This window comes from Bubalus kerabau, chromosome 8, assembly GCF_029407905.1.
Source record: "Bubalus kerabau isolate K-KA32 ecotype Philippines breed swamp buffalo chromosome 8, PCC_UOA_SB_1v2, whole genome shotgun sequence".
Classification (NCBI taxonomy): Eukaryota; Metazoa; Chordata; class Mammalia; order Artiodactyla; family Bovidae; genus Bubalus; species Bubalus kerabau.
Window position 1 is genome coordinate 71044008 of NC_073631.1, and position 25952 is coordinate 71069959.

The 25952-nt window shown below is 39.3% G+C and overlaps 1 long non-coding RNA gene across 1 annotated transcript; it reads left to right on the plus strand.

Annotated features, from left to right (window-relative positions):
* Positions 1-12282: 12282 nt before the first annotated feature.
* Positions 12283-20362, plus strand: LOC129659286 (uncharacterized). The gene is made up of 2 exons (XR_008717935.1): positions 12283-12420; positions 19800-20362. It is a non-coding gene; the product is annotated as an uncharacterized LOC129659286 (long non-coding RNA).
* The last annotated feature ends 5590 nt before the right edge of the window (positions 20363-25952 follow it).

Below are 25952 nucleotides of genomic sequence, written 5' to 3' on the forward strand. Positions count from 1 at the left end.
TTTTTTCTCTTCATAGCATCAGGAAAATGCTGGAGGGCTTAGGGGGCCCCTGGCATGTAAATTGTAGCCATCAGGAGAAAAACTCACTGTATTAGCCAGTGATGCTTTCGGAGTCATTTTCTTACAGTCCCTTACATTGCTGCCACAGAGACAGGGTAAAGATAGGACAAAGAATTCTTCTGGTTTGAAATCACCCAAGTGATGCAGAGGAAAAAAGAAGCACTTTGCCAAAAATTCCAAGATTAAAAGTAACCAAGAGAGAGGTATCTGTCAGCATCCAGAAGAATTTTGTAAAAAATAGATGCGAGACATCAGAACCTCGGAAAGAAAAGATGTCTTTTCAGTTCCCATTCTGGAGAATTATCAGTTATGTATTTTATTTCAGTTTAATAAGCTTATTAACAATTTCTTTTTTTAAAAAAGAAGAGCAAAGTAATATTTTCTGTGAAGGTTGGCTGATAAGCATTCAAGTAAGAATTGTGTGCCTTTTTAAGAACATTCTCATAGTAGAATAAAACTCTATCTACATGAGCTTTCACACAGCAGAGCAATTAATTAACTTATCTCCGTGAACACTGTTCTCACTGAAACTTATTAAAAGTCTGATTCATCCACAAAGCCCCAAGCAATCATCAATTGCCTCATAATAATACAAAAGAAAAATAAGCTATGTTTATGTTCTCATTTAATATCCGAAGAGGATCCTTTTTGCCCTCTGTCTTTGTTTGGAAGTATCTCTATTAAGAGTTTTTAAAGAAAAAAAAAAGAAAAGAAACCTCCCCCTTGACATGAAATATGTTATGGCAGGGAACTGTGGGAGTAAATTACAGAGCCTCCACGATACCAGATTAAGAAGAGAAGCTGGACTTTCTCAAAGACACACAAATCATTCAACATGTAGCACAACAGGGCATACAGTGTGTTATCGATGCCGAGTTCCAAGCACCATTGTTAATACAGACCAGAAGAGGAATTGTTCATTAAATAATAAAGGGGGAGGGGAGAGAACCTTCAGACTCCAGCGTTAAAAGCCAGAGGAATGCCCGGTTTCACAAGTATTAAACAGCTTAAGAATTATTAGTCTGCTTAGGGTTTTGGTTTAATTCAACTCTCCCAAATATCAACCTAATGACTTCTAAGCAGAGTCTATAGTTTATGAACCATGTACTTTTTTTTTTTAATGTTTAGTATAGTTGACCATATCAATAGCGCCCTCTACAGGAAGTTTCAAACCCTCAACAGGTTTTCTTAAATTTTAAAAAAGGCTAGAACAGTCTTATGGACTCTGTGGGAGAGGGAGAGGGTGGGAAGATTTGGGAGAATGGCATTGAAACATGTAAAATATCATGTATGAAATGAGTTGCCAGTCCAGGTTCGATGCACGATACTGGATGCTTGGGGCTGGTGCACTGGGACGACCCAGAGGGATGGAATGGGGAGGGAGGAGGGAGGAGGGTTCAGGATGGGGAACACATGTATACCTGTGGCGGATTCATTTTGATATTTGGCAAATCTAATACAGTTATGTAAAGTTTAAAAATAAAATAAAATTAAAAAAAAACAAAAACAAACAAACAAACAAACAAACAAAAAGGCTAAGCAAGGCAATGGCACCCCACTCCAGTACTCTTGCCTGGAAAATCCCATGGACGGAGGAGCCTGGTGGGCTGCAGTCCATGGGGTCGCCAAGAATCGGACACGACTGAGCGACTTCACTTTCACTTTTCACTTTCATGCATTGGAGAAGGAAATGGCAACCCACTCCAGTGTTCTTGCCTGGAGAATCCCAGGGACGGGGGAGCCTGGTGGGCTGCCGTCTATGGGGTCACACAGAGTCAGACACGACTCAAGTGACTTAGCAGCAGCAGCAAGCAAGGTAAACACCATCTGAGAACAAGATGAAAATTGAACAAAATTGATAAAATTGAAGAAAAATGTGAAATTTGGATGACATCTCCCTTTCATGGAGATGAATTTGGCATGAAATAACGCAAAACCAAAGCTGATAGCTATAGGTCATTTTATCTTGGTGTGTGTACATATATATTTTTTGGCAGTGGTGGTGGTTTGTTAACATACAGTCATTTGAGACAGGAACACTGAAATTCTGAATGTCATTTCTTTTTTCTGTGGAAACCTCAAAAACATTGAGGATTCTCTGGTAGCTCAGCTGATAAAGAATCTGCCTGCAATGCAGGAGACCCCGGTTTGATTCCTGGGTTGGGGAGATCTGCTGGAGAAGGGATAGGCTACCCTCTCCAGTATTCTTGGGCTTCCCTAGTGGCTCAGCTGGTAAAGAATCCACCTGCAATGCAGGAGACATGAGTTCAGTCTCTGAGTTGGGAAGATCCCCTGGAGAAGGGAAAGGCTACCCACTCCAGTATTCTGGCCTGGAGAATTCCATGGACTGGATAGTCCATGGGATCCCAGAGTCAGACATGACTGAGTGACTTTCACTTCAATTTACTTCAAAAACATATTGCTTTCCCTATTCTAAGATTTGCTAGTTACAGTATTCTGCAATATTACTCAGATTCAATTTAATAGAGTTTACTTTTTTGAGAATGCATAAATAAATAATGTACATGTCTTTCAAATTATGCTTATTTTCTTAATATGACATAAAGATGCTTCACTTGGGGTTTCACCTGTGAGAAAGTCCTGATGCTTATAAGATATGCCTGTTGTTGCTGAGGTTATTCAGCCGCTGAATTGTGTCCAACTCTCTGCAACCCCACAAACTACAGCATGCCAGGCTTCCCTGTCCTTCACTATATCCCAGAGTTTGCTCAAACTCATGTCCATTGAGTCAGTAATGCCACTCAACCATCTTATTCTCTGATGCCCCTTTTCCTCCTGCCCTCAATCTTTCCCATCATCAGGGTCTTTTCCAGAGAGTCAGCTCTTTGCATCAGGTGGCCAAAGTATTGGAGCTTCAGCTTCAGCGTCAGTCCTTCCAATAAATATTAAGGATTGATTTCCTTTAGGATTGACCGGTTTGATGTCCTTGCTGTCCAAGGGACTCTCAAGAGTCTTCTCCAGCACCAGAATTTGAAAGCATCAAGTCTTTGGTGCTCAGCCTTTTTTATGATCCAACTCTCACAGCCATACATAACTACTGGAAAAACGATAGCTCTGACTATATGGACCTTTGTCAGCAAAGTGATGTCTCTGCTTTTTCTTCCAAGGAGCAAGTGTCTTTTAAAGTTCATGGTTGCAGTCACTGTCCACAGTGATTTTGGAGCCCAAGAGAATAAAATCTGTCACTGTTTCCACTTTTCCCCCATCTATTTGCCATGAAGTAATGGGACCAGATGCCATGATCTTTGTTTTTTGAATATTGAATTTTAAGTCAGTTTTTTCACTCTCCTCTTCACCCTTATCAAGTGGTTTTTTATTTGCTCTTCACTTCCTGCTATTTGAGTGGTATCATCTGCATATCTGAGGTTGTTGATATTTCTCCTAAAAATCTTGATTCCAGCTTGTGACTCATCCAACCTGGCATTTCACATGATGTACTCTGCATATAAGTTAAATAAGCAGGGTGACAATATACAGCCTTGACATACTCCTTTCCTGATTTGGAACCAGTCTGTTGTTCCACGTCTGGCTCTAACTGTTGCTTCTTTACCTGCATAGAGATTTCTCAAAAGACAGGTAAGGTGGTCTGGTATTCCTGTCTCTAAGAATTTTCCATCGTTTGTTGTGATCCACACAGTCAAAGGCTTTTGCCTGGTCAATGAATCGGAAGTAGATGTTTTTCTGGAATTCCCTTGCTTATTCTATGATCCAATAGTTGTTGGTAATTTGATCTCTGGTTCCTCTGCCTTTTCTAAATCCAGCTTGTACATCTGGAAGTTCTTAGTTGATGTACTGCGGAAGCCTAGCTTGAAGGATTTTTAGCATTACCTTGCTAGCATGTGAAGTGAACGCAATTGTGCAGTAGTTTGAACATTCTTTGACACTGCCCTTCTTTGAGATTGGAACGAAAACTATTGACCTTTTCCAGCCGTGTGGCCACTGGTGAATTTCCCAAATTTGCTAGCATATTGAGTGCAGCACTTTCCCAGCATCGTCTTTTAGGATTTGAAATAGCTCAGCTGGAATTTCATCACCTCCACTAGCTTTGTTTATAGTAATACCTCCTAAGGCCCCCTTGACTTTTTGTATAGTTCTTCTGTATATTCTTGCCAGCTCTTCTTAATCTCATCTGCTTCTGTTAGGTCCTGGCTGTTTCTGTCCTTTATTGTGCCCACCTTTGGATGAAATGTTCCCTTAGAATCTCCAGTTTTCTTGAAGAGATCACTAGTCTTTCCCATTCTGTTGTTTTCCTCTGTTTCTTTGCATTGATCACTTAAGAAGGCTTTCTTATAGCTCCTTGCTATTCTCTGGAACTCTGAATTCAGTTCAGTGTATCTTTCGCTTTCTCCTTTCTCCTTTGCCTTTGGCTTCTCTTCTTTTCTCAGCTACTTGTAAAGCCTCCTCAGACAACCACTTTGCCTTCTTACATTTGTTTTTCTTTGGGATAGTTTTTGTCACCACCTCCTATACAATGTTATGAACCTCATAGTTCTTCAGGCTCCCTGTCTACCAGATCTAATCCCTTGAATCTATTTGTCACTTCCACTACATAATCATAAGGGATTTGATTTAGGTTATACTTGAATGGCCTAGTGGTTTTCCCTCCTTTCTTCAATTTAAGCCTGAATTTTGCAATAAGGAGCTGATGATCTGAGTCACAGTCAGCTTCAGGTCTTGTTTTTGCTGACTGTATAGAGCTTCTCCACCTTCAGCTGCAAAAGAATATAATCAATCTGATTTTGGTATTATCTGGTTATGTCCATGTGTAGAGTCGTCTGTCGTTGGAGGATGTTTGCTTTAACCAGCATGCTCTCTTGGCAAAACTCCGTTAGCCATTGTCCTGCTTCATTTTGTTCTCCAAGGCCAAACTTGCCTGTTACTCCAGGTATCTCTTGACTTCCTACTTTTGCATTCCAATCCCCTATGATAAAATGGACATCTTTTTTTTTTTTTTTTTTTGGTGTTTGCTCTAGAAGGTCTTGTAGGTCTTCACAGAATGTTCAACTTTAGCTTCCTCAGCATTAGTGGTTGGAACATAGACTTGGATTACTATGATATTGAATGATTTGCCTTGAAAACAAACTGAGATCATTCTGTCATTTTTGAGACTGTACCCAAGTACTGCATTTCAGACTCTTTTGTGACCATGAGGGCTACTCCATTTCTTCTAAGGGATTCTTGTCCAGGGTAATAGATATAATGGTCATCTGAATTGAATCCACCCATTCCTGTCCACTTTAGTTCACTGATTCCTAAAATGTCAATGTTCACTCTTGCCATCTCCTGCTTAACTACATCCAATTTGCCGTGGACCTAATGTTACAGATTCCTATGCAATATTGTTCTTTATAGCATCAGGCTTTACTTTCACCACCAGACATAACTGTAACTGAGCATCGTTTCCACTTTGGCTGAGCCTCTTTCTTTCTGAACCAATTTTCTGCTCTTCCCTAGTAGCATAATGGACACCTACTGACCTGGGGGGGCTCATCTTCCAGTGTCATATCTTTTTGCCTTCTCATACTGTTCATGGGGTTCTTGAGGCAAGAATATGGAGTGGTTTGCCATTCCCTTCTCCAGTGGGCCAATTTTGTCTGGGAAGAAGAGATACCTATATGGATCCTAAAAATGTGCCTGTTTCATAGCTATGGATCCTTTCCCTCCATGATCAGTGGTTTCAAATCCAGATTTCGAAGCCAGAACATGCTTTAAGAAATTGTTACAACTAAAATTTCAACCTTGTCACTATAGCCTTGGAAGTCAGACACATAGGCCTCTTATCTCACAGTTGTAATACATCAAATGACTTTGACAGTGATTTAATCTCACCTTAATTTAGCAAGTTATCACAATTTGGGGAAAATTGACTTCTGATTTCAGAGTTATTTCGAGAGTTACTAGGAGTGACACCACAAATGTCAACTTTAAGAGTGGAGATACTGTTATTTTGTGTGATCCATGAAGACGTGAAAAAGGAGGTTGGAGACTCAGTTTGAGTTTCCACTTGGCTGCACCTTTTTAAAGTCAATGAACTTTTCCAGGTCTTATTTTCTTCATCAGAAAAAATAATAAGAAACTCCTGTCTGGAGAAATATTTATATCTGGATACCTAGAAGTGCTTGATTAAATAGTATAAATATCTCTTTAATAGTTGAACTATTAAGTAAGGAAGGGTAAACAAATAGTTGAACTGAAGAGAGCTAGAAAACAGGTGTTCGCTGAATCTGAGGCTATATCCAGCCAATCTTTATAACCAAGAGGCTTAGATTTTAGTGGCCACACGGGACCTAAGTAAGATGGGGAATTGGAACTGAGCCCTCATGTAAAGCCAGAATAATAAAGAGATGCACCTTCCAAAGTAAACTATGTGAAGGGAAATAACAAGGAAGTCTCTCTCAGCCTAGGCTCCAGGTTGGAATAATACATCTTCCCTGAAAATGTGTAACCCCAAGCCTGTCCTATGAAGGTTTGGGGTTAAACTGATAGTCAGGAAGATCCCCTGGAGTAGGACATGGTAACCCAATCCAGAATTCTTGCCTAGAAAAATTCTACGGAAGGCGCCTGGCCGGCTACAATCCATGGGGTTGCAAAGAGTTGGCCATGACTGAGGACTTGTCAGCAGCAGCAGTGGAATCCAGAAAACCTGAGTTCAAGAGGTTAACCCAATGTGAACCCAGATGAGTAGTAAGCCACAGTACCTGGCAGAGGTAAACACAGATTCCCTATGAGGGCCTCACCCTCATCTCAGGTCTTACAGGTTTCATACAGATAAAGCAGAAAGGCAGTCAAAATCCTAAATTATGAAGTATATGAGGAAACAGGTCTCATGGGTGAGAATCAGAAGAAACAATAAAAGCTGACTTAGACCACCAAGAATTTTGAATATTGGAATGGATAATACAGAACATAAAATAACCAGGTATAAAATGTTAATGAAATAAATACAGAATGAAATGAATGAAATAAACTCAAGAATGTAATGATACTTTAAAACACTAGGCCGATTTGGAAAAGAGTCAAATATCTAAAAGAACTAAAAATGTAATTTAAAAGCACAATGGATAACTTCATGAATTTATCATAATTGAAGAACTAATTGGCAAAATGGAGGATAACACTCAAGAAATTAACCAAAACACAGGAAAGAGAGAGAAGCAAAGAAATGGTAACTGAGAAAGGATATTTATGAGAAATGAGGGTAGAATAAGACACTTGATAAATGTCTAAGTGAAGTTCATGATGTTTTTCAAAGAAAATGCCAGTAATAATGGCGTAGAATTTTTGAGAATAGATGCAAGATGTGAATATTCAGATTCAGAAAGAACAGATCCCAAGGAGGGTATATAATTTTTTAAAAACCCATATGAAGACCCATCACAGTAAAGACGCAAAACACCAAAGACATAAAGACAATATTGAAAACATCTAGAGGAAAAAAGACAGATTATCCATAAAAGGATAGTTAAACTAGCAGCAGGCTTTTAAACAGCCACAAAAAAGACCAGACTGCAGTGAAATTGGAGAAGGCAATGGCATCCCATTCCAGTACTCTTGCCTGGAAAATCCCATGGATGGAGGAGCCTGGTAGGCTGCAGTCCATGGGGTCGCTAAGAGTTGGACACGACTGAGCGACTTCACTTTCACTTTTCACTTTCGTGCATTGGAGAAGGCAATGGCAACCCACTCCAGTACTCTTGCCTGGAGAATCCCAGGGATGGGGAGACTGGTGGGCTGCCGTCTATGGGGTCACACAGAGTCGGACACGACTGAAGCAACTTAGCAGCAGCAGCAGCAGCAGCAAATAAACATTGACTGTATAATATTAATGTTTAAGAGATTTCTGTACTTCTTGTTGTTTTTGTTTAGTTGCTAAGTCCTGTCCAACTCTTTTGCAACCCCGTGGACTTGTAGGCCGTCAGGCTCCTCTGTCCATGGGATTTCCCAGGCAAGAATACTGAAGTGGGTTGCCATTTCCTTCTCCAGGGAATCTTCTTAGACCAGGAATCAAACCTGGGTCTCCTGCATTGGCAGGAGGATTCTTTACCCCTGAGCCACTGGGGAAGCCCCATGTTTAAGTCAGGAAAGTAGAAAAAGGTGGCCCCAAAACAGTGGACAACAGTGTTATTAGACACAAGGGGAATGATCAGAGTAAGCAGATACACAGATATACAAATCTATTATAAATCATTTTGTTTTTTTTGTTTTTTTTTTGTTTTTTTAGTGGACATGGTTTTATTTTATTTTATTTTATTTTATTTTTTAAATTTTATTTTATTTTTAAACTTTACATAACTGTATTAGTTTTGCCAAATATCAAAATGAATCCGCCACAGGTATACACGTGTTCCCCATCATGAACCCTCCTCCCTCCTCCCTCCCCATTCCAATGGAGCTCTTCTGGTGGATGTGAAGCAGGTGATTCCTACCAGCTGGGGTTCACCCGGGAGCTTTGACCATGAAGACACGGTAGCTGGAAACTCAGTAGACTGTATTATATCTGTTGCAGTGCTACATTCTGTATCTGTTATGGAAGAACATTGTTACAGATAACATTCTATATTATTATTTTGGTTTTGTAATATTCATCTTTTTATTCTAAAAATGGTTATTAAAAACCATCTATTCTAACTCTTTTTTCATTCTCACACACAGGGCTTCTGCCATTGACTTTAAAGGAGGACAATTTAGTTTAACAGAGCTTCACAGGAATCATATCTGTGATCACTGGGTTCACTAGGAAAGGTGATGATCCATGAGCAAGATTCTTGATTTTTTTTTTTTTTTTTTAAGTCTGACTTAAAAACACAACTCTGCTGCCAGGCAAGAATTGCTTTCAGAGAACATCAATACTCTTTATCTTTCAACTATTTACTCTTTATCTTTCAACTATTTAACAGATAATGCAGTTTAAAAGTGAACTAAATGTGCGTGTTTGCTGTAGTGCTATTTTATCATTGTTTCTTTTAAACTCTGAGTTATATTTATTTTTAAAAATACAGGTGCATATAATCAGTGAAAGACCCGTCTCCTCAAAGAAAACTAATGTTCCTACTTTTGTTGTTGTTGTTTTTTAAAGAGAAATCTTCATTACATAAGCTCTGGTTTGGTATTTTTCAATAAATTTGAAATATTAAAGACCTCTAGATTAATAGGAAGGGAATCCAAAAAAGAGGGGATATATGTATATGTATGGCTGATTCACTTTGCTATACAGCAGAAACTAACACACCGAGAAGGCGACGGCACCCCACTCCAGTACTCTTGCCTGGAAAATCCCATGGACGGAGCCTGGCAGGCTGCAGTCCATGAGGTCACTAAGAGTCAGACACGACTGAGTGACTTCACTTTCACTTTTCACTTTCATGCATTGGAGAAGGAAATGGCAACCCACTCCAGTGTTCTTGCCTGGAGAATCCCAGAGACGGGGGAGCCTGGTGGGAAGCCATCTATGGGGTCGCACAGAGTTGGACACGACTGAAGCGACTTAGCAGCAGCAGCAGCAGCAGAAACTAACACAATATTGTAAAGCAACTATACTCCAATAAAATTTTTTTTTCAAGTCAAATGAAACTTTTGGAGGCAGTACACATATTTGTTATCTTGATCATGGTGATGATTTCATAAGTCAATGTGCCAAATTTATATTATATCAAACTTACCAAATGTAGGCATGTTTTTTTTATTTTATGTCAGTTATACTTGCCAATTAAAAGAGATCTCAAGGGGAGCACGGGTATACCTGTGGCGGATTCATTTCGATGTTTGGCAAAACTAATACAATATTGTAAAGTTTAAAAATAAAATAAAAATAAAATAAAAGAGATCTCAATAAAAAGAGGTGAAATTTGACTCTTTCGTACATAATTATTTTAGTTTTAACAAAGAAATCAACAATATTTGTGTTTCAATCAATCACAGCATTCAATGGCAAAGAGTTTCACAGGAACTCAGACTAATTCTTTTAATTTACTTCAGTAGGAAAAATAAAAAGCTGAAAATACTTCTCAGCTGGCCTTGTTTTGATGTCCTGCTTTTCCATTTGCATTAAATATGTTGTCTCTCCAATGATTGCTAAATGTAACTCCTTGTCACACTGCAGCTAGTAAACAGAAAGTATGTTCATTCTTATGTTCCTGAGATAATTATTAAATGAATAATTAATCTTTTGTTTTTGAGGTCAGGAGAGGTAACTACTCTAAGAGTTCAGGTTCTTTTTAAAATGAAATTATCTGTTTTCGAGTATGAAGATCCTAATGCTTATTCATGCCTGGTTATCTGTAGGGTAAGGATGAAAACTCTCATTGGAAGCATAATGCTGGAATGGTTGGATAGGCAGCGTAATTTTAAACCACTGAATTTGTGGTAATCTGTTATAGCAGCAATAGGAAACCAATACAGACACCGTTCAAAAGATGATTGTAAAGCTGTCACACTGTGGGCTTTGAAAGCAAATTTGCTGCCTTTTCTTGCTCTGTTATGATATCATACGCTTGTTTCCGCTAGCAGTAATGCACACTGGGGTTGCCATTGTTAATCTTGAAATTGTACTTTTCCAGTTAAAGACATGAGACCTTTGGCCTCGTTTTCATTCCCAGGGTGTCCAGTGGGTGGCCCGTGACGTCTCCCTGCTAGCCCTAGACGATATTTCATCCTATCGAACAAGCACTCAGCTCAGATGGTCGTCTGTGCAAGTGCCACAAGGAAAGCTCCCATGGGACCCAGAAAAGTATTCATTTTCCAAAGAGAATTAAAACCCACATTGATAGCATATGAAACAAGAATGCTTTAAAATGTGAAGAGTGATGAGGTTATTTCACCCTTAAGTTATATTTCTAGGAAAAAGCAGAATTTAAATCTTAAGAGATCTGTGTGCCCACTTGACACTTCAAAGAAAGAGAAATCCAGCTAATGAAATGAAACCTAACATCCTTCCCCAGCTTCTATACTCCCCAGATTGCTACCCTTTTCCAATTAACTTTTCCATTCTTCTGCTAATTATCTGATCTAGAAGCTTTGGAGTGATATTTTTTCCTCCCTCTGATTCAGCCCTTAGAAGACATTCTCATCTCGTTTTCTTTGGGGCCCCTGTTTCTCAGCATTAATATGCATGCGCCTAACACAGCTCTGTATGCAGCGGCTGGCTCACAGGTTGGAGCGTGAACTCGTTCTATCCAGTCTGCATCTCTTTCTGCCTGCACTTCCACACCACTCACTCCACACTCTACACAGCTCCCTGTTGCTTCACCTTAAGCATAAATCCTTCTACTTAGTTTTCAAGGCCTGACTATCCAGCTTTGCTCCCCATGCCTCTCCACATTCCTTTCTTCTTTCAGACGGCCAGGAAATTTCCATGGATTCATAAAATTCAGTTTCCTCTTTTCTTGGTAACTCAGGAGAAAGGAACAGAGCTGAATCAGACGTTGACCCCTTTGACAAATATATAGCTTTGTGGGGATGGGGTATGGGGAGACAAATACAAAAGCTAGTTGGGGTTTTAGGTACTATTGCAAATGAGTTCTGTGAGCACGCCAAGAGGGGCTAAAAGATCTTCAGGTGAGGGCATGGTAGGAAAGGCTTTGATGAATAGGAGATAATAGGAAAATGAGTTGTCATTTTGAGTACCGATTTTTCTTTTCTTTTTTTTGTTGTTGTTTTTTTTTTTTTTTTCATTTTGCAACGTGACGTGTGGGATCTTAGTTCCAAACCAGGGATTGAACCTGTGGCCCCCTGTAATGAAAGTGTAGAGTCTTCACCACTGAACCACTGGGGAAGTCTGAGAGCTATTATCTAGAACATTATGTGATGTAGATTCTATTAATGTTCATGCAAATAACGTGATAATGTTACCTACCCTTTCAAGTCAGACCCTAACAAAGATCTTCCTGCCCTGTGTCACTTGCACCAATAGAATGAGACAGAGTTCAGTTCAGAAGCAAAAGAATGTTTTGTTTTTTGGTCAGAGAATGAAGAGGTATGGACTCACACTCAAGAGCACACACACTCTCCCCTCCAGGACAGGTTGTGGTTGGTGCTGCTTCTTAGAGTTCCCCTTCTGGGGAAGGAGGGTAGAGTTCTTGCAAAACGGACAGGCTGAAAGCAGTATCTCCAAACCCCTGCCATCTTGAATCACAACATCTTGTGAGAAGCTTCTGCACACAGTCCCCAAGCTGAGGTGTCGAGTGGTGCTGTTTGATGCCAGGAACTATGGTCTGAAGGGTTTTGTGCGAGGCCTCTGCACGCAGCGTCCTGTGAACAAGTGAAACTTGGTGTTATACCTTATCACCTGGATTCCGTCTTATTTTTCCTGGAGGCCTCAGGGAGCTTCGCCTGTGACAAGAGGTAAGCAAAATTTAACCACTACTGACTTCCTCCTGGGAGAAAATACCCACCTCCATACAGTTCTGTTTTGTACTTAGGAGTAATTATTATTTAATAATAGGTTATTGGCAGCTTTAAAAATGTCAAATTTTATTAGGAATTGACCAGTCAGCAGACCCATGTGGCTCAACCTGCTGTGGTATTTATGGTTTTTTTTTCAACCACGAGTAGAGAAAGGTTCCCAATAGTTGTGTGGCCCTACAACTAGGCAGAGAGTGTGGATTTGAAAACAGACTTTTTTTTTTCTGTTTAATTCTGCTGAGAATCTGTATAACTCTATGGGAAATCAAAGTCTGAAACCTATGTGATGTTTTTCTTTTCTTTCTATGTGATGTTTTGAGGGGCTCTGGGAAAAAATATTCCCCTTCCCTACAGTCAGACAGAGTTTCTTAAATTCCACCATTGATTTCCTTACCCTTAAAATGGAGTGATAGCAGCACCTCTTCTGAGGATTAAATGAACATTAAGAGGAAAGTAAACTGCCTGTTCTGAGGAAGGCACTCAATATGTGTAAGTTTCCTTTCTTCCTGAGGGGTAATGGATGTTCCAATACTGTTAAATTGCATCTCATTCTGAAAACTCTAACACACGAAGGAGTGCTAAGACATATACACCCTAATCTTGATTAGCTTGTTCCTCTCTTCCAACTGATTGGTAAGTGGAAATGAATATGAAAAGAGTAAAAGGAGACCACGATTTTAGGTAAAGGAGAAGGATGCCATGGGGAAAAAAGGAAGTTTCTAGAACCAGGATCAGATGAGGCTCTACAGACAAACATTCTGCTCTATAGTTTTGCTAAGGCCTCATTAACTAAAGACAAAACTGTGATTTCATGGCTAAGAGGGAATAGAGAGCTCAAAGCTTTCTGTGTAGCTTACCTGCCAGCTCCTGCAGCTTTAGAGAGCTTTAATTGGCCTCAGACCAGACGTTTTCAGGGTCGATAGCACTTGACAGCGCAATCTTTTTTCCAGGAGAAAGGAAAGCCTAGAACAGGCTTTCAACCTAAGTTCTCAAACCTTGGTATATATCCAACTCACCTGGAGGGCTTGTTAAAACAGTTTCCTGAGCTCCTCCTTTGCAGTTTCTGATTCTGTGGATTGGAGCAGATTGGAGGCAGCAGGACTGGGGGACCTGCAGTGAAAATTTGCATTTTAACAAGTTCCAGGTGATGCTGATGCTGCTGGTCTGAACTCCACTTTCAGAATTGTTGGCTATATATTAGAATCCCCTGTAGAGCTTTAAAAAACACTGACACCCATCCACACCCAAGCCAGTAATCCAAATTTCTGAGAATGTGATCTGGAGACCAGCGTTTTAAAACTTCCAGGTGATTCCAGCTTGGGAGCCATTGGCTTGGGATCTTTGAAAGCCAAGCCTTGTCCTACTTGATAAGCCCTAAGGGTTGAGCAGAGGAAGCATCCTGACATCTGCTTTTCCTAATAGAAGAGAAAATGTTTATGATTCTTAGTGGAAAAGCATTTAGCTGTTCTAGACTTTAAGACAAAATAAACTGTGGATATCTCAAAGATAATAGTTTCCAGAACCTTAAAGAACATTAAGAGTCAACAGAGAACAAAATGTAATAAACAAATTCCGTTGCTTTGGGGGAACAAATGGCTTAAACTGGTGGACATAACATATTTGAGGGGTAGATTATATCTTTATCCAGGCCCCTGGCATCACACAAATTTATCCTTTAACTTCATGCATCATTATTCATCATCACCTTTTATTACTGTGGCTCAGCTTACTTAAAAGCCTGTTATTTCTAATTTTCAATCCAATGTAAACTTAATTTTCAAGCATACTTTAGTTAAGACAATTGTTCCAATTTTCAGAAAGATGTTAGAGAATGAGGGCTGTAGCTTCCAAGAACTACAGCCCTGTGGGTTTGATGTCAAGCCTCTAGCTAAATTCTCAAACAAACTATTTTAAAACTTGTGAGAACTGATGGCTAGGAACTGGTATAGGTTCCTCAAATCAGTCTTTCACCAAACCAGTCACATTTCCCTTTTTGACACACTTACAGGTCATGGAGATCACGGGAATATCACAGACAAAAATATATCTTAATTTCAGCAAAGAATTTGACATCCTGTGGACAGGAATGATGTGAATGACAGTACAATTGAGTAGATTTGTAGCTAATTGAACAACTTCATTCAAAGAATGTCGGCAGCTTAATGAATCACTGCCTACCCGAAGGGAAGTCACAGTGACAGACTCCCAAGTGCTATCTATAGTTAGTTTATCCAGTTCAAAATTTCAGTTAATGATGGATGAAGACACAAAAGACATGCTTATCAAAACTGCAGGTGTGACAAAGCTGAGAGAGAAGCCTAATTCATTAAATGTCAAATGAAACCAAGAGAGGCAAAAGGTCTTAATAAACTAAAAGAATAGGCTGACATGAATAAGAATAAACTTAATAGGGATAAATGTAAAATCATCCATTAAAAAATTCAAATGCAAAACATGGGAGTATGGAAGCTTGTGATAAAAAATGGTTTTGTGAGAAGACATCCCAGGACTTTTAATTGTCTATAGCCTTAACACCTGCCAGTCGATCTTAGATCTCTGGAAAATCTACGAAAGCATGGACAAAAAAAGTGTTGCCTGCCATTTCAGTAAACAAGAAACATTGCCCATCATCAAACCATCAACCACTGCAGCTGCCCAACCCCGCCCCCGAGATGGTGCACCCTCAGAGGAACTCAGGATGGAGAAAAACAGGAAACTCACCCTAGACAGTTAAGATGCATATCTAAGGAATAATTTCAGTGGGCTCAGACTTTTTGCATCGTTTCATACATAGAAAAGCACTAAAATCATTAACTCAAGATGTCTTTTTTTGTGATGAGCTGTACTCTTTTGATGTTCAAATAGACGTTTATTTGTTTTCAACAGAAACTTCTATATATTCTGGCTCCTCCCTTACCTTTTTAGAACAGTATCTCGGGGCTATCTGAGAGCCTGTTTCTCAGGCTGTAGTACTCAGTTAACTCCCTGAATAAAATATAACTTGCAACTTTTAGCTTGTGTAGTTTTTTTTTTTTTTTTTCCAGGCAATGAACGCTAAAGACTATCTCGTAGATAAATGCCCTTGGTCATAAAATTTTGTTTACCATTTCAGTTGGAGTCCATCTGTGACCACCAGGGGTCACAGACCCCAAGTTAGGAATCCTTGAATAGCATAACTGGGCCACATAAAAACTTCAGCAAACTGTGTGAAAAGTGTAATATCAAAACAATGGAGATAATAGCCCCAAAGGGCTCATTACATCCTACTTACAGTCTTCAGTTTACAGTATTCCACTGAATGTAGAAACCAAAAAACTGGAATATATAAATGGAGAAAGGTCTAGAAATTATGTTAAGTAAAAATCACTGAAGGAACTTGAGACATTTACTTACAAAAAAAAAAATTAGAGAAAACATAAGAGCAGTTTTCCAAAATTTGAAGGCTGCCTTTTAGTAAGAGGCTACAGACTTAAAATATTCTACAGAAGTGCTATCCAGTAGAAATAAAATGTTCATCACATATGTCATTTCAAATTTTCTAATCACCACATTTTAAAGTAAAAAAGTAAAGTAAAAAGAAACAGGTGAAATTAATTTTAATAATGTATTATATTTAACCCAATATTCTAAGACAGTATCATTTTGATGTGTAATCAGTGTAAAACTTTTTCATGTTGAGTTTTTGAAATACGTGTATTTTACATTTACATCACATTTCAATTGTATGAGCCACATTTCAAGTGCTCCATCTCCATATGTGACTGGTGGCTTCCATTTTGGACTGCACAGCTCTTTAGCTTCCCAGGGCAGATGAGAGTCAGTTAAGAGATGTTACATAGGGAGATCTTTCTAATAGTACTGCCCTCCAAATGAAACGAGTCCTCTAAAAGAATGCTGAGGTCTGTGTCATTGGATATGTTCTAACTCAGACTAGGTGACCACTTGTCAAGGGTTATTTAGGCATTTCTACATAGGGCAGGGGTTGGGATGGATAATACTGAAGTTCATTCTCATTCTGAGGCTCCAATTCTATGACGGTCAGGTTTGGGGATTGAACCACCCAATTTGAACCACCAATTTTATGATATTCTGGGACAAGTGGGCAGCCAGCCTTTCCTAAGAAGATCTTGCCAATCTAGTTATGCAAATACATGCCAGGTCATAGCTACAGAGCTAATTTGCCTCTGCCCCTCCTGTTGTGTAGCTGCAGCCTAAGTTATCCATGAAGACAGCCCATATGCTTGGCTCAGGCTCTGACATGCAGCTGAAGAAAGACTATTATCACATCACTGACCTAAGCTCAGTCTGGAAATAACCCACCCAAACATGTGTCTAACACACTCACTTAATTTTTATGCTCATGCAACTAGTTTACCTTTAGTTCTAGTTCTGCATTAAGCTCATTAACAGAAAAATTAAGTATTAACTATGTTAAGAACATAAAGGTACTTCTCTGGAGAGAATCTCAAGGTGCTATTCAAAAGAGAAAGCAATCCACAAAGAAAGGCCATTTACTTACATTTAACCAGTCACAGTGCCAGCCCTTAAGGTCTGCAACAGCTGATGACTGGCACTCTGAACCAAATTAAATAATCAACCAGTGTTCAAGGAGCCTGCCCCAGGGTTTTTGTAATCCATGTACAACTGCAACCTAGAGAAGCTGGAAAAGGCATAGGGAGAGAGCATGAGCTCTGGGGCTGACTACTTGAATTCACGCCATAGTTATACCTCTCACTAGCTGTGTGATCTTGGATGAGTAACAAGCAGTAACCTTGGTAGCCTGGAATTCACTCTTTTTACCTGAGGTACTGATCTGTTCCTGTCAATTATTTTAGCGTCAATAAAATTTAAATTATGCATAGAGTGAAAAAACAAGTGTTTGGTAGAGTTTGGTTCACTGATGACACTTTATAAACATTAGGGACACTATTTTTATGTGCTTTTATTTTTTGTGAATATATGAATATGTATATGCATATGATATATATTCATTACAAACAAAAAGTTTGGAAAATATATAAAGTACTTAGAGAAAAATTTGAATGACCCATTGTCTTACCACCCAGAGCAAATCACTTTTTAACATTTGATCCCTTCTATACCAGAGAAGGCAATGGCACCCCACTCCAGTACTCTTGCCTGGAAAATCTCATGGACGGAGGAGCCTGGTAGGCTGCAGTCCATGGGGTCACTAAGAGTTGGACACTACTGAGCGACTTCACCTTCACTTTTCACTTTCATGCATTGGAGAAGGAAATGGCAACCCACTCCAGTATTCTTGCCTGGAGAATCCCCCAAGGATGGGGGAGCCTGGTGGGCTGCCGTCTATGGGGTCATACAGAGTCGGAGACTACTGAAGTGACTTAGCAGCAGCAGAAGCACTTCTGTACATTTTTTTTTAACATAATGGGCATAATTTTTCAAAAATACAGCTTTCTAAAAACATCACTTTCTAATATGCTTATAAGTTCCATGATAACAAAGAATAACTTTCCTATTGAAATCTCTGAAGTCATGTCTTTTTTCCTACTATCCTGACTGTCTTAGGAGGGACATACCCCTACTATCATGGTGTTCCATTCAGAAGGGAAATCATGAGTCTAGACTGACTCTATGAGAGAAAATAGGAATCAGATCCTAGTTAGAGCCCCAATCTTGCATTTAACAAGTGGGGAAACTGGAGCCCAGAGAACAGACCAATTCCTACAACCAACCATTCAGCAGTACTTAAAAGTTGGTGTATCTTTACCCCACATAAGCACCTTCTCACTTCACCACACTGCTTCATGGAGCATAATTCAATCTTATATATTCTAGCTACTTTGGAGCCCACTTTTCTGCTAGGCATCTCTCTATATGAAGATCAAATGGTTAGATACAATTTTTAAAATAGTTGCATGGTACTCAGCTTGATAATGGGAAAGTCATTTATTCCACAAAGGGCACTTTATGAGGCTGTCTTTCCAAAGAAAAAGCTCAGAAGAATTCTCTTAGCCATGTGCAAAATATCCACTTAATCAACATGAACACTCATATTACTAGGCAATTAAAATGATTTATTCAAAGAGCTTTATAGTCATGCCTTAATACCAATCTATAATAAGCAGGAGAAATAAGAGCAATAATACTTACTATCGTCCTAGTTAAATATAAGCACCATAAATAATATTTGCACTTTTAAGCAATTCATATATCCTTCCCAAATAATAAGATTGTAATGTGGAGCTTTTGCTTTTCAATGGGATAAAATATATTGCTGAGCTTTATTTTGTTTGTTTGTTTTTTCTTTGTGCAAGGCTAACATTCAGGGAAGGACTTTTCCTGGTCTATTTGGACTATTTGTATCCTTGAGAAAGAAATAACTTTAAAATAATAGGAATATATGAGAGAATGTTAGTTGCTCAGTCATGTCCTACTCTTTGTGACCCCATGGACTGTAGCCTACTAGGCTCTTTTGTTTATGGAATTCTCCAGGCAAGAATACTGGGGTGGGTTGCCACTTCCTTCTCCAGGGGATCTTACTGACCCAGGGATTGAACTCGGGTCTTCCCATATTTCAGGCAGATACTTTACCATCTGAGCCACCAGGAAAGCCTAGCTGTTCCTTACCATATGCAGAAATGTAACCCCCTAACTCCTAGTTCCCATACTTTGTATTACCTGCTGCATTGTATTATAATGTATTTATTGTTTATTAGTAATATGTTTATCTGCTTCTCATTAAATCATTCATCTGACTTTCTTGAGGGCAGAGTTTGCTGTGAGAATTAACAATATATGTAAGGCATTTAGCACAGCTCCTGGCACAGAGCAGGCATGACCTGATATAACCCTTTGTTAGTGTCATCTTTATTATTGACTTTAAATGCTCACCACTGCCCAGAACAGAGTTTGGCACACTCAAAAACAGATGGAAGTGTGGGTCCTTGGAATATCTGTTGTCTTAATCATCTAAGTACTGAGCCACTAAAATTGTACAGTCTCAGAGGAAGATTCTCCCTACCTTCTTAAGCAGATTTTAGTTAGAAATGGTGTATACCAGACCAAGTCTTAAGCACTGAGTTTGTAAAGATGGCCTTCCCTCAAAGAGCTCATCAGTGAATACTGGAGGAATACTTGAGTACTGTGTCTTAGGACCAGAGTAAGGAGACAAGTGCAGATGCAGAGAAAAGGACTTACAACTCTGTCTAGAGGACCAACAAAGGCACTTGAAATAACAACCTTTGCTCTGCATGTTGAAGATGTTCCTGGGGAGGTTGTTCCAAGTCCCAGAGGTCAAGTAATGATAGTAAACCTTTTATTTTCTCTAATGAAAATAGAGAAACCAGGCTATTTCCATGTGTGGCACCTGGAGAGGTGAGAGAGGAAGACATTGTGCCTGTACCATGCTGCCTGCAGGGGGCGCTGAGGAGTATGTGTGCTCTACAGAAAAGGAGGACCTGTACCAGCTTCCTGCCGGGTCTCAGCATTTCTTGGTTTTTATTGAATGATTTGCTCTTGCCAGCTCCCTCTGCTTCTTGTGGTTTCCTCAGTCATCACTGCGACTTTCTTAACCTTTCTGCTCCTGGTTTCTTTGCTCATGTTATCTTTTCTGTCCCCCGTCGTTTTTTGTTTTTTGTTTTTGGCTTCTTTGCTTTGCCCCAATCCCTTCGAAGTGCTTCCTTCCTTTTCTCTAGGGAATAACTCATTCCCAAGGTTCTACATTACCTTCCAGTTGTGGGTTCCTTGAACTCTGGGGTTCCCAATTTCATGACTGCCTCCTGTACAAAATGTCTCTCATTGCCACCATGAAAAGTGCTCATTTTTCTTATTTCTGGGTTTGCTGATGTTTGAGGTGCCAAAGTGCAACCTTTGAATAATTAAAGCCTTATGTAGGCAGCTCTGGGGGACTTTTATGGCTAATAAATTCTACGAAATACTGTTAATTTAACACCACTAAATAGTTCTCTGAAGTCACACGAACTGTAGTATATCTGTGTATTTTATCATTTACAAAGTACTTCTATCTTACTGTTTTTGAGTATGAGAAATATGTTTTCCACAAAAATAATTCTTTAAAACACAGTGCATGTGACTAACACATTTCACTCTGTTTCTATACATTTAAAGAGGCTCTCATTTGTGCAGTATCACAATGCCTTCACTTGCAATTCCTGAACTAACCAGAATGTCACTTTTCAACCTCAAACACCCCACCTTTATGATGTGTTTTATAATTACCAAGCTCTTTCACATACAGGATTTCATTTACTTCTTTCAACAGCTCTGTATTATTTTTTCTCATTTTACAATTGACAAAAATGAGGCAGGAGATGTTGAGTATTTCTCCCCAGGCCTCACAGCCTAGCTCTGAGCGGCAGTGGCCTCTTTAATGCAGGATTTCTGAGGCTCAGACTATGGCACTTTCTCATTGCTGTTGTTGACTGTAGCCCATCAGGCCCCTCTGTCTGTGGAATTCTCCAGGCAAGAATACTGGAGTGGGCTGCCATTCCCCTCTCCAGGAGATCTGCCTCCTGCTACCTTAGATGTCATTTGAAGATCAGTTCAGTTCAGTCACTCAGTTGTGTCTGACTCTTTGCAACCCCATGGACTGCAGCATGCCAGGCTTCCCTGTCCCTCACCAGTTCCCAGAACTTTCTCAAACTCATGTCCATCAAGTTAGTGATGCCATCCAACCATCTCATCCTCTGTCGTCCCCTTCTCCTCCCACCTTCAATCTGTCCTAGCATCAGGGTCTTTGCCAATGAGTCAGTTCTTCGAATCAAGTGGCCAAAGTATTGGAGCTTCAGCTTCAGCATCAGTCCTTCCAATGAATATTCAGGGCTGATTTCCTTTAGGATGGACTGGTTGGATCTCTTTGCAGTCCAAGGGACTCTCAAGAGTCTTCTGCAACACCACAGTTCAAAAGCATCAATTCTTCAGCACTCAGCTTTCTTTATAGTCCAACTCTCACATCCATACATGACTATTGGAAAAACCATAGCTCATTAGAAGATAGAAAGGCCTAACTTTTCAGCTCTATGGCTTTGCCTACTATTCCTTTAATGAGAGATGTAATGACTTCTCCTTTTTATTCTTTCTTTTTCTAAAACTGAGCAGCTCCTCCAATCATCATTAGACTAATACAAAGACATCATGATAATTCTGTTTTAAATAAGGCTCCTACTATGAGCAAGTAAATATAACTAATGGACTTGGCATTACCAGAAAAAAATTAGCTGCCAGGTTATAAACTCCATAAATATCTTCTCATAGAACAAAAGGTGATAACCACTGCCCTAATCAAGTTCCATAGAGACAGAGCTTGAGATGGGGATTCACCCACATATTGCTTTTTGAGGCATTCAGTTCAGTTCAGTTCAGTCGCTCAGTCGTGTCCGACTCTTTGCGACCCCATGGACTGCAGCATGCCAGGCCTCCCTGTCCATCACCAACTCCTGGAGTTTACTCCAATAAAAAAGTTTTTCCAAGAAAAACTGATAGGGCATGAAGGAATCAGGATCAGAGATGTATGTTTGGGAGCTTCAGGTTATTGACAGTACTGGAAGCACTGGGGCTAAGATCATTAAGGGAAGACATGGCCTGCAGCAGGGAATGAAGGGAGCCCAGGAATGATGGCCAGGGCCCTCAAACATCTAGGGGTAAGCAGAGGAGAAACAACCAGCCAAGGGACTGAGAAGGCAAGGCTACTGAGTTAGGAGGAAAACCATAGGTCTTTGGAGTATGCAAATATTTAGGGGGGAATCCTAGCATAGATAGTTCTGTGGAAAGTGATTTCCAGATCCTCAACTTCTTAGTCACTCTCTCCAAAAATTCACCCGCCTGAGAATGTGCCAACTGAAAGTAAAAGCTTCTCCAGCCATTTCCTTTCAATCACTTGTCTCCCTCTCCTTTCTCTCCCAGATCTTAAAACAGAGCAGTACCCAGAAATATAAAAATGTCCAGGGCACAGAAAAGAAACAATTAGTAATACTAGTGTCAGTTTGATGAAGTTCATGACTGTAATATCTAGCTAATCTTGTGTGAGCCAAGTGATGTCCAATATTTTGCTTTTCACAGAGTTGGAGAACTTAATTGGATTGAGAACTGATGGATTATTTTAAAATTTTTTGTGATAAATTACTCTGTGATTTTTGGCATATAAGTCAGGAGTTCAAAGAATTGCATACAGTTCTAAAGGAATATTCTATCAACTTATTTGTATAAACAGGTTTTCTCAGAGCATAAGTCTTTAAAAGAATAAAAATAGGAAAGTAATTGATGCTGAATTATGTTTCATTATAACACTAAGTTGTAGTATCTGTGGAAATATGAACTAATTGGAAAAAATAAGCCCTAGTCAACTCATAAGAATTTATGTTTATAATAAAATTTTCTTTTCTAGGTTAATACTTTTTCATCAAAACATGTAATATACAATGCTTACATTATTTTGATCAAGTGTATAAATAAATAATTGTAAAGATAACTGAATCTAAAATAAATGTTTTATTTTTTAGAACTTATAGTAATAAAATTTTGAAGTTTTTTATTATCAATTTATATACATAATTTAGTTACAAAATTGGTAGAGTGATAAAATATAATGGGAAAATATTTTGTGCAGCAAGCTGAATGGAAATGTAAATTCAAAAGGAAATGGGAACAATGTAAAATATCTATTAACAAGGCTTCCCAGATGGCACTAACAGTAAAGAATCCACCTGCCAATACACGAGATGTAAGAGACACAGGTTCTATCCCTGGGTCAGGAAGATTCCCTGGAGAAGGGCATGGCAACCCACTCCAGTATTCGTGCCTGGAGAATCCCTTGGACAGAGGAGCCTGTCAGGCTACAATCCATAGTGTCACAAAGAGTTGGACACAAATGAAGTGACTTAGCACAGCACAGCAACTATTAAAAAAAAAAAAAAGCCTATGTATTTTCTAAATGGTTGATAGTGAATGGGTTTAGATTCTACTGGACACATTTATTTACTTATTTATTTATTGGCTTTTAATTTTATTTTATTTTTAAACTTTACATAATCGTATTAGTTTTGCCAAATATCAAAATGAATCCGCCACAGGTATACATGTGTTAAGAGCAATATAACAGTTTGATTTTAAGATGTCAATATTTATAGCATACTAGACAGTCTCTCTCTCTCTAGCAACTGTTTAAACTTATGATGAAAAATATAGATGTCAATTCTAAAAAGTACATGGGTCTACAAAATTGTACTAAAAATGTTTAGGGGCTATATGAATAAAAGGATTTGAAAATGGTACATGTAATCCAAGAGGAAAAAAGATTTCAGAGAGAGAGTGGTTAGCTGTATGAATGCTCTGGGGGATAGCATGAAAATACAATCGGACTGGCAACAGTCACTGACCACCTTGATTGGCGCAGGTTCAGTATAGTGCAGGAGCTAGAAACCTAGTTGGAGTAGGTTAAAATGAGAATGGAAGGTGAGGAAATAGAGACTGCAAATAAAGACAACTGTGAATAAATGGTCCTGTGAAGGGGAGCAGAGAAAGGGATTAGTAAACTGGAAGGATGAGGGGGAATTGAGAGAAGGTAGGTATAGAAAGGAGATACTAGAATGTGTTTGAATGCAGATGGGAAGAATCAAGTAGAGAAGAAAAAACGGATACTGCTTGAGAGGAAGGAGATACTAGGAGCAAATGTGAGAGAATCTGGAGCACAGTGAAACACCAATATAACTTCCTTTGTCATAGCAAAGAAGGCAGAAGAGGTAGGGATAGAGGCCAGTGCTTTTATATTTATAGATGAAGAGGGTGACAGAGGTGAAAAATGCTATCACATCAAGGGATTGGGCATGCTGATAAGGCCAAAAAATTATTGGAGTGAAGATAATAGAATAAATGAGATAGAATAATAGGAGGCATTGGAGAGAAGGGTGTTTGAAACCAATATTTTAGAAGAGATAACAGTTACTGGTTTGATCAAGGGAATTGGTGACTAGGTCAAATAGAGGAAAGGGTAATTAGAGGTGATGAAGTTAAGTAGTTAAAGACCCAGGAGGATATTGGATATATCACTCACATGGATATCAAAGTCATCAAGAATAACAGAAGTAGAATGAAGAAGACAGTGAATCCGGTGCCAGTCTTACAAACAAAGGGATTAACTGGGAGGCTAAAAGAAGAAGGCTATAATAGAATGTTGGGTAGAATGGTAATATGTTATGAGCTTTATAAGATTATGGTTTCTGAAAGCTGAAGGAAGACAAATAGTTTCTAGTGAGTAATGGGTAACTAGGAGAACAGAACATCTGTCCTATGTCAATGCCCCAAAGTATATGGAACTTGAGAAAGAAAGTAGCCACCACTTGAGAAAAATGTCAGGGAGGTAGACTCAGGTACAGCAAGAGGGCCAGGGGTGATTCAGTGAAGAGGTTGAGGATTCAAGGAAGTTTCTTGATGACAGACTGAGAGCGGAAGCATGAGCAATAGAAAGACTTAGGAAGGAATCTGAATGATGATGGATGGATGGGAAAATTTGTGCTTTTGCTGGAAATACCAGTGATGGAATTTTCCCTCTTGGCAAAGCATGCTATCAGTGCATTCTGAAGTCCAAAGGACTTAGCTAGAAGATGCAAGGGCAAGTGTACACTCAGATCCTTCCATGTTTCCCATATAGAAAACTGTGAAACTATTCGTTCTTCTTATTCAGTCACTAAGTTGCATGTGACCCTCTGTGACCCCATGGACTGCAGCACAGCAGGCTCCTCTGTCCTTCACTATCTCCTGGAGTTTGCTCAAATTCATGTCCATTGAGTTGGTGATGCTATTTAACCATATCATCCTCTGCCACCCCCTTCTTTTTCTTCAATCTTTCCCAGCATCAGGGTCTTTTTCAATGAGTCAGCTCTTCACATCATGTGGCCAAGTATTGGAGCTTCAGCTTCAGTCCTTCCAATGAACATTCAGGGTTGATTTCCTTTAGGATTGACTAGTATGATCTCCCTGCTGTCCACAGGACTCTAAAGAGTCTTCTCCAGCCCCACAATTTGAAGGCATCAATTATTCATTACTCAGCCTTCTTTATGGTCCAACTCTCACATCCGTACATGACTATTGGAAAAACCATAGCTTTGTCTATATGGACCTTTGTCAGCAAAGTGATGTCTCTGCTTTTTAATATGCTGTGTTTGTCATAGCTCTCCTTCCAAGGAGTATCTTTTAATTTCATGGCTGCAGTCACTGTCCACCATGATTTTGGAACCCCAAAAATAAAATCTGCCACTGTTTTCTTTTTTTCCCCTTCTATTTGCCATGAAGTGATGGGACCAGATGCTATGGTCTTAGTTTTTAATGTTGAGTTTCAAGTACTTGTAGGCTTCCCTAGTGGCTTAGACGGTAAAGAATCTGCCTGCAATATAGAAGTCCCTAGGTTGGGAAGATCCCCTGGAGAAAGGAATGGATACCCACTCTAGTATTCTTTCCTAGAGAATTCCATGTACAGA